A 14895-nucleotide genomic window follows, 5' to 3' on the forward strand; every position below is an offset into this window, starting at 1 on the left:
GCAGAAGCAGTCCATTCTGTTGCCCGATAATGGAAACGTTATTCAAATACAGTCATGTCATCTTCTTCTGGAACATTGTCATAAGCCTCCAACCCCTGAATTCTGGCCTAAATTTCTTGTGACTCCATTTCCTGTAGAACCATTGGGTCCAATCTGTCATTCCCTAGCAATAGAGCTCTCCTTAGATGAGCACTGCTTGTCCAAGTAGCCTGCTCATTGTGCATTGGCAACACAGCTGTCAGTGATTTTATCTCATGAATTTTTCACCCAAGTCACGACCTCTTGCAGGCTAGGCTTCACAAAGTTTCCATGCTGATTTCTCTCCATTCTATTTTCAATGTAGTCATTGAGTTCCATACGCACATGGCCTTGAATTGCTTGTTTATTGCAATATCAAGAGTCTGGAGATATGCAGTCATTCCTGCAGGAATCATTATTTGATCTATTTTTCTCCATGCAAGGAATTTCTTCATGTCTTTAGCGAGATGAGTGCTGGCTGAATCCCAGAGTAGCAGACCTCTTTCACCACCTCGCAAAACAAGTGGCAGCTTTACATCGACCCACTTCCTTATAACTGCTTGTCTGCACCAGGCATTTTTGCTTTCAAGAATGTAAATGCCTGAAACACATTCAGTCTTATCTTTCTTGCCCTTACTAATGATTAGAGGTGGGGTTTTCTTTCCATCTAGACGAATTGCCAAAATACAGGTAACACGTGCACTCTCGTAACCAGTGGAGGGAATGTAGCTTGACAAGGCACCCCTCTGATCAATTGTTGTTTGAGATCCTAGGCCCATAAACACTGCAGTTCCATCCATAGCAATCATGTTGGAGAGTTAGTATGTAAAAAAGTCAGTGCCATCAACAAAGGACTTGAACACAAGTGCACGTTTAATAACTTCAGTATCTTCCAAGTTGAACAGTGTTGTCGATCTTCTTAGAGACAGTTCATATCACTGAAGGAAGCCATCCAGCCAATGTTGTGATGCTTTGAATTCTCCTGGGGATATTTCTAGCTGTGGTGCCATTGCAAGGGCAAATACTTGAATATCAGCCTTGCGCACAACCAAAGCCTTTTCTTTCCTGTTAGCAATCCATTCACAGATGATGTCTTCCAGCTCAGGAAATAATGGTTGCCAACCTGATCCACACTTGCACTTCTTAGCATTTCCCTTGTCGGTCTGTTGACTGAGGTTACCGTACGCTGCACACCATTTTCGAACAATTTGGAGATCTAACGTCTTCTTTTTGAGAAAGCTGTCAGATTCTTTCCCCAGGGGTCCTTCATGATTCCTTTCTTGTACTTGATGGAATAGCTCTTTCTTTTTGCACTCATCTTGTCTGGGGGGGGGGGGGGTTTAATTGAAGACATACGAGACCGGAGTGGCAACATAAAATGGCGACAATTAAGAAGACACAATCACAGAGGTTCGTTATCAAGTGCACGAGCTTTACGTGCGTTTTCTGTACTTTGACCAATCAAAGTACACCTGCCAGTGTTTATGGGGCAAGGATCTCAACCGTCAAGTGTGAGTGATGATTAGGGTTACAGTAAAAATTGTGGAGGACTCCCTGGGAAAGAATCTTATGACTTTCTGCAAAGGGAAGAAGTTGGGTGTCCTAATGGTCCAAAAATGGCGAGCAGAGTACGATAACCTCAGTCAACTGATGTCAATAATATTATTTTATAATTCAACACGTCCGTCGGGTTTTATTGATGATCTTAACTGGGGCTTATTTTTGGGGTAGTGTTTATATCATGACCACCCTGGAAAACCATGCTGGGCCATATTCTCTGGTTAGGTTTTATTGATGAAGAAATATAGTAACAGCTCTAAAGGCTAGGATAGCAGAGGTATACACCTTCTTACTCAGCCTCCATGGTTCTGCTGTCCTTATCAGATGGAAGCAACTTAGAGGAAGGCAACAATTTGGAGGGCTTGGCAAAAGCAACTGACACTACAGAGAGGTCAATTTAGGAGCACATTTAAAGAAACCTGCTATCCACAGGCACTTTATAAAGCCTATCAATTTTTTGTGAGCAGGGGGTTGGGACTCTAGAGCGTGAGAAGCAGCAAGAACAGAAGGAACAGCAGAGGGTCGAAGAGACACCATTTGTAGAAGCTCATAGTACCGCTTCTGAATATCAGAAACTTAAGCACAGTCCCATTTAAAAATTCTATCATTCTGGAAATAGTGTCACCAAACAAAATATTCTCAAAAAGAGACTCAGGACTAATAGACTCTTCTTCCCCAGAACCATAGTCAAGTGGCAAAGGAATCTGGGAGGAATAAGGAAGGGACTCTTCATCAGACTGATCAGCATCCTCCTCAGAAGAATCCTGCTGCCTGGGTCTCCTATCAGGTGTAGAAGACCAGGGAGGAGCAGTAACAGAAACTCTCTGAGGAGGCTTAAGAGCCATAAGGGCATTAAAGAGGCCTTGAGAGAAATGTTGCCATTCACTCTGAGGATATTTCTGAGCAAGAGAAATATATTTAGTTTTCTGCATCTTTTTAAGTGGGGCTCTGACCCATAATGACACTCAGTAATGATAGTCATAACCTCTTCCCTCCCTAAAATTTGAGGAACATCCATAGGCCTTTCAGTAATAACCAGCCATAGTTCCCCCTGTACATTTGAAATGAACATCTGCAAAACCTCCGTGGATCTGCATGGCATCAGATCCATACCGGCCTCTAAAGTGGTCACAGCAGAGGAATCTGAGAAAGAAACCAGACAATCCTCAAGGCTTTCACCAGCCTCAAGAGAGATGTCTTTTGGAGGCAGTACAGCCAAAGAATCAGACCGAGATTTCTTGGCCTTTTTCTTTATGGATGACTGATCTTTGGGCCGAGAAGATCCTTCCATGGCATCCTTAGCCAACAGTTTAAGTCATTGGTTCTCTAAGTAAATCACAAGAGAAGAAAGCCCAGTCTGCAACATCTTAGGGATGAAAGCTTGACAAATCTCACAAGATGTATGGTCATAGGAAGCACCTAAACAGAACAAACACTGGTCATGATGATCTTTATGGGGAATCTGTCTCCTGCACTTGTATTTCCCCTTTCTGGATGACATGAAACCCAACAGCCAGAAACAAGGTAAAACTGAGATAAAAAAATCAAAAAACCCCAATGGGGCACTTATCTGAAAGTAGTACAGACCAGCAGATGAATGAGCATTCAGACCAATGATCGCGGCAAAGAAGTTCTGGGGATGATATGTCCAGACGTTACCTTTAAGCTCTACTCATTGTATGAGGAGCAAATGTGTGATATACTGTGTACCCATTTCCACCTAAAGGCTTTTGTATACTGGCCAGACATTGGGCTGACCTAGGCAGGGGATCCCTATTGCAAAGAATATCTCAACAGTGATATGGAAGGACATCCAAAGCTTCTTTGGTGTCCTGCTATAATGGACTGCAGTTATATGTTCGATAGCAGAACTCCTGCTAATCTAATCAAAGGTGAGTACAACTCACAAGTGACTGCAGCAAAAAAAAGCCAAGTGTTATTTCTGCTGATGGACATGCAGTAGCAAGGTTATGTTAAAACCACACCAAGAAACCCATGTGGTCAGCAAGTAACCGCATATCTTCACATAAATCTCTTTTTCAGTTGGTGACTCATAGTTTCAGATGCACAATACTTCATGAGAAGAGGGGGAGGTAGAAGCCAGATTATCACGATCATGGATAAATTGTACAGGATATATAAAAACATATTCATCTTGGTTAGCCATAGCAGCTGGGTGAGTAATAAGTCAGACAATCACAGAACTTCGTAAATTCTGTGTTATTTGTAAAATTCTCAGGTTGTCTGCACATGTTTGTGTGTCTATATCTATCTCTCTTGCTCTCTCTCTCCATATCTATATATATATCTATATCTATCTATATATATATATATATATATATATATATATATATATATATATATATATAGAGAGAGAGAGAGATAGCAAAATATATATAGATATATATATAGATATATATAGTTCTACTTCAAATGCATGAAAACCCATATAATGAAATCTAAAATTTCAGAGATGACTTGAGTGAAACTGCATAATAATGAAAATTTAAAAGAACAAATATCACATAACCGAAAATGAGTTACTTACATTTCGTACGTCGCACCACTATAAAAAAATGAATGGTGATGCTATACATACGTAGCCCACTGGTAGTTCTCACGCTGATGTGGGCGTGCTGTGGGTGTTTACTCTTTTTTTCAATGTAGTACAGTCTTGGAATTGGTATATTTAATTTGCAGGGGGTGTGGGGTGGTGCAGTGGGGTACAGCCCCCCTACAAAAACTTAAAAGAAAATAAATTACGGTTTCCGAGTGTTAGGCATTGAGCATAGTGTAAGCTAACTGTTTAAATTTGTTTTACAGCTTTGGTGGCAGTTTTCAGTTAAGTGATATTCATTCTTTTAAATTTTCATTGTTATGCAATTTCATTCAAGTCACCTCAGCAATTTTAGATTCAATTATATGGGTTTTCATGTATTTGAAGTAGACCCATACACACACACACACACACACACACACACACACACACACACACACACACACACACACACACACACACACACACACACACACACACACACACATTGTATTGTCAGGCTCTGGATTGCATTGCATAAGTGGAAATTCCTTAAGATTCCAAGAGAAGGCTAAGTTATTTCTTACACTTATTTCACTGAATTGCACTTCTGAAACGCTTATAATTGTGCTATACAGTTGATCTACTATATTTTTGTACTGTTATAAAGCTTTTTTATTGTTTCACTGCATTTATGTACTGTTTTAAACTGTTTTAACATTACTTAACTGTAAACTGCTTTTTCAAACTGAGAGTTGTATTTTCTGTTTGTGATTGCTCTATCCGAACTTTTCTGTGCATTTTTGTCTGTTAAAAGCATTCTCTAGTCTGCTCCTTGATCTGTTTAAAACTTTCATTTACTGGCTACAGCTAGGAACTGTAATTTTTTCCCAACTACCCACCCACCCTGCCTAGTGTTGTGTGTTCTTATACTTGGTGGCTTTGCAGCTTGCTTCCCCCCTTTCCTGTGGCAGGTCAGATATGGATTTGCTGCGTCCAGGACTGTTTGTGAGCTCCTAAGCCCCCCCCCCCCCAACTTAACTGGGGTTAAACTATTCCTGGTGCCATAAAGCCTGTTTTTCAAAATTTCCCTTGCAACTAGCCAACTTTTTAGTTTTAGCACTCATCTGTTTCTTTGATCTCAGCACTTGTTCTGAACTCATTGCAAGCACTAAATAAGTTACAAATTACTGCAGCACTCAACTTTCCTCACTTGTCTAGAGGAAAACAGTTTTTAGTACTTAATAAATAAACACCTATTCAGGCACGTCTAAAGGTCAGCTCCCTGTGTTTTCTCCTGTCTACCTGATGAATCTGGGCATCTTGGGACAATGCAGCAATTGCCTCATGTACACAGACAACCCTCTCCTCCTACCACCCAACACTACGACCTGTGAGAGATGCACTTATATAGCCAAACTGGAAGCAAAGCTCTCTTTACCAAAGACAGGCCTAGACAGTCAAGAGAAGAAGGTAAACACTTGCACTGCACCACACTCATCACATAGTCCCTCAAAACCTACACTACCAAAACACACACACACTGAACCGCAAAACACACACCTACATTTGCGGAGGCTCTGTACTAATCTGCCCAAACAACAGAGACCTCCAAAGCAGAAATGCAAGCAACCTCCACCCCCCCCCCCCCGCCAACACAACCCAAATGACACATAGTCCATATACTCAGTCTGCCACTCAACTACAGCCCATAAGGCATAACATACCCAACACTCTAGTCATAGGTGACTCTATAGTCAGGCACACTGATGTTCCACTCACCAGGCTAAACAAGGAAAAAGTTACTGTCAGCTGCCTGTCAGGTGCCAGGATCCGCCACATAATGCACGCACTCAGGTCACTCCACAACAAGTACAAATATGACTCTGTCATTGTCCATGTTGGTGTGAATGACCTGAGACGTACCTCCCTGGACTACATGAAAAGAGACATGGAAGAGCTCTCTGATCTTGTAGCCCAGGCCAGTATGACCCTAGACCTGAGTAGCATCCTGCCATCACCCAGAATGACACCACAGTACAAGGACAAAATGATTGTATTTAACAATTGCCTAAGCTTCTATTGTCATTCTAAGGGAATCCAGTATCTGTCTGCCTGGGATGACATGATCGACAGACCACGCTGCTTTGCCAGAGATGGCCTGCACCTGTCACCCTTGGTATTCCGGATACTGGCAAAGGCTCTTGCCACCCCTATAGTGCCTTTTTTAGGCAAGGTTAAAATGACAAATTCACCACCGTAACAGGTACAAGCAAGCAAAATCTGAGGGTAATGCTACTCAATGCTAGAAGACTAAACCTCAAAATGCACTCACTCGAGGCACTCCTTAAAATGGAGAACATTGACATCTGTGCAGTGACAGAGACCTGATTCAAAGCTCCAGAGAGCACCCCTGCATTACCAGGCTATAATTCATACCACACCTTTCGTCCACCAAACCCGGACCGAAACACTAAAGGTGGAGACGTGTCCATATTCATTAAGGATATCCACACCTCCAAGCTAGTTGCTCAGCATAATGCATCCGAGATTATCCAAGTTCAACTAACTCTGGGCAAAACTGCAATCCAGATTGTAGCTTGCTACAGACCCCCCACCATGCCCCAGGATTCCCATTCCTCTTTTCTTGATACACTGGAAAATATTAACGTACAACCCAAAACACTAATAATGGGTGATTTCAACTACCCTACCATTAACTGGGAAAACTACTCATGTACCAACTCTTTTGCTCAACGTTTTCTGGAAATCGTCAATTCCAATGCTTTGGATCAACTTATCCACACCCCCACCAGAGGCAGCAATATCCTAGACTTGGTCATCACCAACATGGGTGACCGGTGTTCCACACCACAGGTCAGCTCCTCGTTGGTCAGATCCGACCACAAGCTAGACATCCACCATCACCCTAGACATACACATCCCGCTCCCACCCCCCATTAGGAAAACAACCATAAAAAATTTCTCCAAAGCCAACTTCACGCTTCTTAAGACAGAAGTGGCAAACTTCATGACACCCATGCAGATGGACAATAGAGGTACGACTGCTGAATTCTACACAAATGAACTTTATAAGCACTTACACGAGTGCATGGATCATGCTATCCCTAACAGAACCAAGATGCTATCCTCCAAAAAAAAGGAAGCCAATCTGGTGGTCTTCTGCCATAAACAAACTCTACAACAGAAGAAAGAAACTGTTGCAAAAAGGAGTAAAATCCCATGATTGGAGGAACCCCCTGGTCAGCCTCAGTAAGAAGCTGAGATCCCTCATAAAATCCTCCAAAGCTAGTTATGAAAACAAAATTGCCACTGATTCTAAAGACAACCACAAAGCATTCTACAGCTATGTCAGAAATCTCAATGGCAATGCTCAGATCTGCTCTGAGTTACAGCACAATGACACTAAATGTACAGAACCAACTGATATTGCCAACACCCTGGCAGATAGGTTCAGTGCTAACTTTACCCCCTCTCACCCCCTAAAGGGCCCATCTTTATACCGGAAGAATGCAAAGATCCTGTAATCACGGCTGCACAGGTTAAAACTTCACTCTCCAAAACCAAGAACACAGCATCCATGGGACCTGACAACATCCCAGGCTGCCTTCGACATGAACTACAGAATGAACTGGCAACCCACCTAAGTACCATGTTCAATCATTGCCTCACCTTATGCTTTGTGCCCATTGAATAGCGCACCGCGACAGTTATCCCACTCCACAAAGGGGGGGCCACAACAGACGCTGGGAACTACCACCCCATTAGCCTGATGAGACTCGTCTGCAAGGCCATGGAACGTATCATCATGGAACTCATAAACAAAGACATTGGAGATCTCCAAACCCTGGACCCCACAAAGTTCGGGTTTGTAAAAGGCAGATCATGTCTCTTAAACCTGATAGACTTCTTTGAAGTAGTCACCAAAGCCATAGATGAGGGTAAGGTGGTTCACAATGCCTATCTAGATCTTGCCAAGGTGTTCGACACCATCCCCCACTCTGGAATTATAGATAAACTCACTAAACTAGGTATAAATCCCTATGTCACAATATGGGTTGCCAACTGACTTACTGAAAGAACCCACACTGTGAAAGTAGCAGACTCCAAATCAGACTTCAGAGCAGTGACAAGTGGAGTACCACAGGGTTCAGTCCTGGGTCCTCTCCTGTTTGGTATCTACTTTTCTGAAGTACAGGCTAATACAGAAGGACTTTGGCTAACTAAATTCACAGATGACTGCAAACTAGGAACCATAATTGAAACTCCTAATGATGTGGACATCCTACAAAAGGGCCTCACTGAGACAGATGCCTGGTGTCAAAGACATGTTCTCAAGCTCAATGCCAAAAAGTGCATTGTCATCCCCTTTGGTAAAAATTCTGTACCCATGAACTACCACATAGGCGGTAGTCTACTTAACACCGAAAGTGTGATAAGAGACCTTGGGACACAGGTGGACAGTAGTCTCTCCTTTGATAATCACATCACCAAAGTGGTCAGGAAATTCTTCTATGTTGCACACCTCATCACAAAAGGTTTCTCATCCAGAAAAAAAGAGGTCATTGTTCCCCTCTACTCATCACTCATTAGTCCCATTATAGAGTACAACGCCCCTTTTGGTATGTACTTCACAAGACATCTACAACAACTGGAAAGGCCACAGAAATACCTCACAAAGAGGCTTACCGGCCTCAAACAGAGGCTCCGGAATAAACTACCTGTCTATATCAAAGAAAGCTCCTTATTAGCACTCTTCAAGAAAAATCTTGATGATTGGATGGGTAATAGGAAGTTCACCCCAGGGATCACTTTTGTGGTTCTGCTTGACAGGGGCACAGGAAAATAATTTTCTTGGGTGGCGAAAGCCAGAGTACATTTTTGGCTAAGCTTGTATAGGCCCTAGGGCCACTAGCCTAGTACCTACCTATGAACCTATGAAACTATATATATATATATATATATATATATATATATATATATATATATATATATATATATATATATAAACATTCTCAGTTTTTCAGTCACTAACTGTTACACTAACCAGCGTATGATCCTTGTGCTTGTCACATTTTGTTTTTTCTTATTTTCTGATACCCCAGTCTACTGAAAAACACACAGCTGATTCTTATATATGCTAACTCTGAGATTTCTTTACATCTGAATAACTAAATCATTGGATATACTACAATCTTAGTTTAGTATTTGTTGCCATAGACTTGCACTTTTACATCAACAATCTGAGGTCTGAAATTATGGGTGAAAACAGACATCCAGAACAACTTATTGACTATCCAGGGTAGGTGACCTTTACTATGGGAAAAAGCTCACCACAATCATAGGTGGTTACTAGGCATACAGTCCAGAAGACCACTGAAAAGCCTTTCCCGGTTTTCCCAGTCTACTTTTCTGATTAAGCAACTTGCTCAGGTTTAGACAGTAGGTAACTGGAGACTGATGGAATCAAACCCTGGACTACAGAATGCAGCTCATTAGCCTTAATCCTCTGTGCTAGCAACCAAACTCAGACCCATCAAAATGTAGACGTGGTGCTTTTTCTGCATGCAGGTGTTTGCGTGTGTGTATGAGCTGGATTCGCCTTCTCCTTAGTGCGCAATGCCTCAACAAGCATATTTAAACACTCACTTACACGTATCTCAAGCAGTCGGCCATTTGAAGTGCCATTGTGTGTGGGTCTCTCTCTCTCTCTCTCTTTCTCTCTCTCTTTGTGGTCTTGATCTAGGCATAAAAATATTAGGAGTAATGATAGACAAACACCTGAAATTTAACCTGCACATATACCATAGCATCAGCAAAACTCAGCAAAAGCTAGGAATCCTCTATAGGCATAAACACTTCCTCAGCACCTCCACATAACAAGTCCTGGCTTCCAATTACCTATTACCCTCTCTCTTATATGTTGCTCCACTACTTAGCAATCGTCAGTCCTCCCTAAAAGCTAAACTTGAGACTGGCTATAACAAAAACTGCTAAATTTGCTACTGACCCATCACTGTACTGTTCTTCATTCTCTGAACTGGCATGAACTTCATCACTGCCTGTCCTACCTGCAACTAGCAACTGCATACAAAATAATCCTTAATCCATATGACTGCCCTGCTCTCAGCCCGATTTTCAGTTTCTACCATCCAAGGAGACAACTCAGATCCAAGAATCAACACCTTTTGATAGTACAACAACCTCATCTGCCAGCTGGCTGCTTGTATACTCCTGCTCAGTAGCCAAAGCATGGAATACCCTACCACTAACTATCAGGACTACTCAAAATCCTGCCACTTTAAAACCTCTCTAAGAGACTATTTATCTTCTATCTGGAATTGCACCTATACCTTGTCTCCTCCTCTCAAAACCTAACATCCACTGCTGATTACTAACACTGATGTTTAACATTTACTATGTATTAATATCAGGTGTAAGACTTACTGTTCCTACTGACAGAAACAGTCACGAGATGTCTATCTATTTTTGTCAATGTTTTATTATACCTGTAATATATCCAGTTGTTAAATATATTATATTTGCTATATATACTCTTGAACTGTACCCATTACACTGTATTTATTTTATGCATATACTATGTGTACTTTCTGTTCATGGAGCTTTTCTCTCCAGACCTCCATTCAAGCTGGGCTCATTACAGCCCAGTAGTCTACCCTGGTAAACAAATGCAAATAAATAAATAAGTAAATAAGTAGTCGGGGAACAACAATTCTTTTGTATTTAGTCAGAATAGTTTAGTATTGCTTTCTGCATCCTTGAGAAACAGTCCAACCATAGCATTTTTTATATCTCTGTGGTTGAAACTCTGTTGTTTATTGTATTCAGTATTCTCCTGTTTTCACTTTTATTATTTATCATTAAATATTTTAATACCTTTCTTTGTGGCTGGTCCTTTAGAAAATACTTTTAACATCTTAAGAGTACTTATGCTTGTTTTGGTGACATTGGGGCCACTCCTGAAAGCCTTGCTGCTTTAGTCACACTCTACCATTTGTATTAGTATTAATTTTACACAATATAATTGGGTACCCTTTGTAAGAATCTTAGGCTAGCGGACAGGTGGTGGCATGATTACCTCAGAGTCTGGGCAGAAAGGGTCACAGCTAGAAAATCTGTGCCAGCTTTTCCCAGGTGTGTATGTGTGTGTGTGAAACTCAAATATCCAAGTGTGCGTCTCAGCTACTGGGAGCAGGGACACACAGTTCAAAGCGGTCATTGATGAGTTTTGTTTGGGCCTGGAGAGAAAAGAGAGTCCAGCTTCAGGTCTGGAGCATACTCCCTGTGTGCTCTTAAGGGAAATTCTACTTGGTGCAGGGAGCTGTATCTGGAAATACTGTGTGTATCCTTATTTGCTCTTAGTGACTGTTCCTCACATGACTCACTGCTGAGGGTTGAGTCTCCTTGATTTCTGGCCCAGAGTAGAGATGCATCACATAATGATGGTAGCTGGGTGGAATATTAAGGGAACTTCAGTAGCCAGTGGGCAGTTGTCACTGAAAGTGTGTGTATACTCTCAGCAACCACAAGGTAAATATACAGAGTTGCATTTTCACAACAGTTTTCTTTATTTTTGTTAATTTAGCTTAGTCAGAGAAAGCAGGCAAGAATGTTAGCAAAATATTATAGCAATATGACAAAGAACCAGTTGGTCAAGGTGTGCGAAGCCAAAGGACTGATGCATGCCAACTTGACTAAAGAGGAAATGATTTCAGCGAAAAAACAAAAAAACAGCTTGGAAACACCAAAGCAAATTCTCTTTCAGTTTAATGAAGCGCTTTTCGTCTTGCACATATGGCAAGACTTCATCAGAAACAACACAAGCAATATATACACACCCTTTTTGTCACATGACACTTCTAATTAAAATCTTATTTCTTAAAGGCACATCCACATTATTACTACTTAAAACATTTTTTAAAAAACAAGTATAACTGCAATATTTTAGAACACCTCAACTCTACCCTTCCTTCAGAATTTTTACCTGTAATGATGGTAAAAATATATATACAAACATACATATACTAATAATACTATATCTCAAATTATTGTGTTGACTCCCAAAATATAATATTACTTAGTTGACTAAAAAGTCAGAAACTTACATATCCGAGTCAAATGAAGTCAGATATCACAAATATGAACACATTTTGTAAAAATGCATACACACAACGTTTAATATTTCTTAACTTCAATATACTGTTTAAAGATATTGTCTCATTCAAACCCGGGTAAAACATTGCCCCAGTGCGTATTTGCCAACTTAACTCAAGTTGCTCGAGTAAAAGTGTAAGCACTCCCCTCCCGCATCAACAACTGAATCAATTGCTTTGAACAAAAATGAATGTTGTGGATAGGAAATAATGTGTCTAGCCAGTGCATTATCTCTGTTGAGGGTCTTTATTTTATATAGATGTTCATATACTCATTCTTTTAACCTTCTATTAGTTTTACCTATGTAAAACGCTGCACAGCATTGACACTGGGCTAAATAAACCACAAACTTGGACTGACAAGTATACTTCAATTTGATTTTGAAACTAATGTTTTTAACTTCAATGTCTTGTCCTGTACTCATGTATTTACAGTAATTACACATTTGGCATTTATACATGCCACACTTCCACTGCAGGGTGGTATTTTTATGTTGCAATAATTCCCTTAAATTAGTCCCCCTCTTATAAATAATCCGAGGTTTACTTTTGACCTTGTAAGAAAAGTGAGGATCCCTCCTAATTATTTCCCAATTTTTGTTCAAAATTGACATTATTTCCCTTGCATTACTACTATAGGGCATTATTAAACTTAAATTCCATACTTCTTTTTGTTGTAATTCAGTGTCACTTATTTTAACACTTTGTAAACCAATGGACAAAATGGGTTTATACAACTCCTGTTCTCTCTTATATTTTACTTCTTCCAGTAGAAAATCAAAAAAGTCCACTGGGTATCCTCTCCCAACAAACATTGACCTAAAATTATTACATTCATCCATGAAATCCTGGTCCAACATGACCATACGGGCAGCTCTCACGAGTTGACCCTTCACCACTGATTTCTTTTGGTGCCATGGATGGCAACTGCTAAAATGTAATAAAGAGTTTGGATATGTGGCCTTTCTATAAATTTTCATTACATATGCGTTCCACTCCATATCTTTACTAAGATCCACATCCAAGTATGAAATCCTGGTCGTTTCAAATACATAAGTAAAGGAAAGGAAATCTGTAGTGTTAAGATAATCTACTAGTTTACTAGCTGCGTCCTTATTTCCTTCAAAAATGATAAAAATATCGTCCAAAAACCGTGTGTAGAACTGGATGTACTGTTTCACTTCTTGTTTACTAAAGATAAATTCTTGTTCCCATGAGGCCATTACCAAATTGGCATAACTTGCCCCACAGGGTGACCCCATAGCTACACCAGTCTTTTGAACATATAACTTATCATTGCATAAAATTAACTTATTATACAAAATTATATCAAGCATTTCCCCTATTAAGGCCACCTCATCAAAGGCTACTCCTTTAGCTCTCAGGAAACTACTGACTTGTTCAACGCCTTCCACATGGGGGATAGAAGAATATAAATCTACCACATCCACCGTTAAAAAATTGAGGTCAGCATTAAATTCTAAATTCTTGATTTGTGACAAAAACGACCAATAATCTTTACATATATATTTCTCTTGAGTTACATACTTCTTCAACTTTTGAAAGGCTGACAGATCACCACTTTTGAAAGGCTGACAGATCTTTTGGTGAGGGAATAAGCCCTTAGCACTTTGCCTGAATACATGAGAATCTGGTTGGATGAGCTGGGGAGAAAAGCTGATCTTTACTTAGCAGGCAGGGTACCACTGCACAAGAAGGGGATACCCAGTGCTGCACATGGGTGTAGGGCAACACATGGTGGGCAGAGTAAACCACCCCAACAGAGTACACCAGTGACAGGGGAAGCCACTAATTTAGGTACATGGCCAGGATCAAGGGTTAGATGTTTTAAATGTAACCAGAGTGGCCATGTAGCATAAAAATGTCCACTGAGGCAAGATGTGAAACAAAAGTTAAAGCAGTCAGCAAGTGAGAATAATAGCATACAAGTGGTAAGTTGTCTGGAGACAACAGGGGTACCAAATTATCACTGAAGTTTGTATCCTATCTTCGTGGATGGAAGACAGGCCACTGCTAAGAGAGACACAGCCTCTGACATAACCACTGTGAAGCCTGCAGTGGTTAAAGAGAAGCATTACCTGCTTGGGTAGTCCAGTCCAATCAGAGCTTTAGGAGGGATCCCATTCCAAATACCTTTGGCCAGGGTTCACATTGACTGGGAGAGTGGAAAAGGAAGCAAGCAGGTAGGTGTCCTCGAGGAAATCACTGCAGATGTCTAGATAGGGAATGATTTTGATAATGCAGTACCTTGTGGGCATGCAGTTACATGCAGTCAGGCTTGGAAACAGGCATGTGGGTCAGGTAGCCAGGGGGAGACCCAGATAGACCCCACAGCTGAAGATGGGGCTGGTGAGGTGGCTATTTCAGGGAGGCAGCTACCTTGTAGCAGTGAGCCTGAAAGTGAGCCACAGCTGCTGTTAGGAACTGATGTTCCCATGGACAGGATGAGTGCAAGGGCAGAGGTAAATGACAGTACCCAGGCTGACAGTGAGACAATTCTGTTAGAAGAGGTCGGGCTACCAGTGGGAAGGGAGCTGAGAAGGGTCACAAAGGTAGAATTGAGAC

This window comes from Protopterus annectens, chromosome 8.part0, assembly GCF_019279795.1.
Source record: "Protopterus annectens isolate FY-2018-M chromosome 8.part0, PAN1.0, whole genome shotgun sequence".
NCBI lineage: Eukaryota > Metazoa > Chordata > Ceratodontiformes > Protopteridae > Protopterus > Protopterus annectens.